We start from the raw sequence: 2,579 nt of genomic DNA, 5'->3' as shown, positions 1-2,579 counted from the left end.
CGTGTCATGTCTGAATTACATACTAAAGCTTGGCTGGCTATTAAGCCATGCCTGACCCTTTGATTGGAGCTTTAGAGTATAAGATTCCTGGAATTCATATTAAAAATTTTGGAATCCTTATTTTTCTTTTGCAATATGATTTTCGAAAAAAAATTAAAATAAAATACAAAAAAAAATTTCATAAAATCATAAAAATCAAAAATATTTTTTGTGTTTCTTGTTTGAGTCTTGAGTCATGTTATAAGTTTGGTGTCAATTGCATGTTCATCTTGCATTTTTCGAAAAAATTCATGCATTCATAGTGTTCTTCATGATCTTCAAGTTGTTCTTGGTAAGTTTTCTTGTTTGATCTTTGCATTTGCATGTTTTGTGTCTTTTCTTGTTTTTCATATGCATTCCTGAATTCTTTATGTCTAAGCATTAGAGAATTCTAAGTTTGGTGTCTTGCATGTTTTCTTTGCATTAAAAATTTTTCAAAAATGTGTTCTTGATGTTCATCATGATCTTCATAGTGTTCTTGGTGTTCATCTTGACATTCATAGCATTCTTGCATGCATTCATTGTTTTGATCCATAACTTTCATGCATTGCATCATTTTTCTTGTTTTTCTCTCTTATCATAAAAATTCAAAAATCAAAAAAATATCTTTCCCTTTTTCTCTCTTAAAATTTCGAAAATTAGATTTGACTTTTTCAAAAATTTTTAAAATCTAGTTGTTTTTATGAGTCAAATCAAATTTTCAATTTAAAAAAAAATCTTATCTTTTTCAAAATCTTTTTCAAAAATCTTTTTCTTAATTTTATCTCATAATTTTCGAAAATAACATCACCAATTAATGCTTTGATTCAAAAATTTCAAGTTTGTTACTTACTTGTTAAGAAAGATTCAAACTTTAAGTTCTAGAATCATATCTTGTGATTTCTTGTGAATCAAGTCATTAATTGTGATTTAAAAAAAAATCAAATCTTTTTCAAAACCAATTTCAATCATATCTTTTCAAAAAGATCTCCCTATCTTATCTTTTTCAAAATTTGATTTTTAAAATATCTTCTCTAACTTCTTATCTTCTTATCTTTTCAAAAATTGATTTTTAAAACTTGTTTCAACTAACTAACGAACTTTTTGTTTGTTTCTTATCTTTTTCAAACCACCTAACTAACTCTCTCTCTCTAATTTTCGAAAATATCTTCTCTCTTTTTCAAAATTTCTTTTCAATTAACTAATTATTTTAATTTTTTATTTTAATGTTCAAAAAAATTTACTAACTTTTTTTAAAAATTATTTTCGAAAATCCTCTCCCTCTCTCATCTTATTCTATTTATTTATTCATCTACTAACATCTCTTCCTCACATCACTCACCAAATTCGAACCCCCTCTTCTATCTGTGTTCGAATTTATTCTCTTCTTTTCTTCTTCTACTAACAATAAGGAACCTCTTTACTGTGACATAGATGATTCCTCTTCTTTTCTTTTTCTCTTCTCTTTCTTATGAGCAGGGACAAAGAAAAAGGCATTCATGTTGAAGCTAATCCAGAACCTGAAAGGACTCTGAAGAGAAAACTAAGAGAAGCTAAATTACAACAATCCAGAGACAACCTTATTGAAAATTTCGAACAAGTAAAGGAGATGGCAGCCGAACCCAACAACAATAATGCAAGGAGGATGCTTGGTGACTTTACTGCACCTAATTCCAATTTACATGGAAGAAGCCATCACTGCCATTGGAGCAAACAATTTTTAGCTGAAACCTCAGCTAGTTTCTCTGATGCAGCAGAACTGCAAGTTTCATGGACTTCCATCTGAAGATCCTTTTCAGTTCTTAACTGAATTCTTGCAGATATGTGATACTGTTAAGACCAATGGAGTAGATCCTGAAGTCTACAGGCTCATGCTTTTCCCTTTTGCTGTAAGAGATAGAGCTAGAGTGTGGTTGGATTCTCAACCCAGAGATAGCCTGAACTCTTGGGACAAGCTGGTCACGGCTTTCTTAGCCAAGTTCTTTCCTCCTCAAAAGCTGAGCAAGCTTAGAGTGGATGTTCAAACCTTCAGACAGAAAGAAGGTGAATCCCTCTATGAAGCTTGGGAAAGATACAAGCAGCTGACCAAAAAGTGTCCTTCTGACATGCTTTCAGAATGGACCATCTTGGATATATTCTATGATGGTTTATCTAAGCTATCAAAGATGTCATTGGATACTTCTGCAGGTGGATCCATTCACCTAAAGAAAACGCCTGCAGAAGCTCAAGAACTCATTGACATGGTTGCTAATAACCAGTTTATGTACACTTCGGAGAGGAATCTTGTGAGTAATGGGACACCTATGAAGAAGGGAGTTCTTGAAATTGATACTTTGAATGCCATACTGGCTCAGAATAAAATATTGACTCAGCAAGTCAATATGATTTCTCAGAGTTTGAATGGAATGCAAGCTGCATCCAACAGTACTCAAGAGGCATCTTCTGAAGAAGAAGCTTATGATCCTGAGAACCCTGCAATAGCAGAGGTGAATTACTTAGGTGAACCTTATGGAAACACCTATAATCCATCATGGAAAAATCATCCAAATCTCTCATGGAAG

General features: G+C 32.2%; 1 non-coding gene across 1 annotated transcript; it reads right to left on the bottom strand.

Annotated features, from left to right (window-relative positions):
- Positions 1-2,021: 2,021 nt before the first annotated feature.
- LOC148571277 (small nucleolar RNA R71) lies at positions 2,022-2,129 on the bottom strand. Its single transcript, XR_015908683.1, has one exon. It is a non-coding gene; the product is annotated as a small nucleolar RNA R71 (small nucleolar RNA).
- Between the last annotated feature and the right edge of the window lie 450 nt (positions 2,130-2,579).

The sequence above is a fragment of the Arachis ipaensis genome, chromosome B3 (genome assembly GCF_059453495.1).
Source record: "Arachis ipaensis isolate K30076 ecotype BB chromosome B3, ASM5945349v1, whole genome shotgun sequence".
NCBI classification, from domain to species: Eukaryota; Viridiplantae; Streptophyta; class Magnoliopsida; order Fabales; family Fabaceae; genus Arachis; species Arachis ipaensis.
The sequence above is the reverse complement of the archived record's forward strand: the minus strand, read 5'-3'. Positions and strand labels throughout refer to the sequence as shown.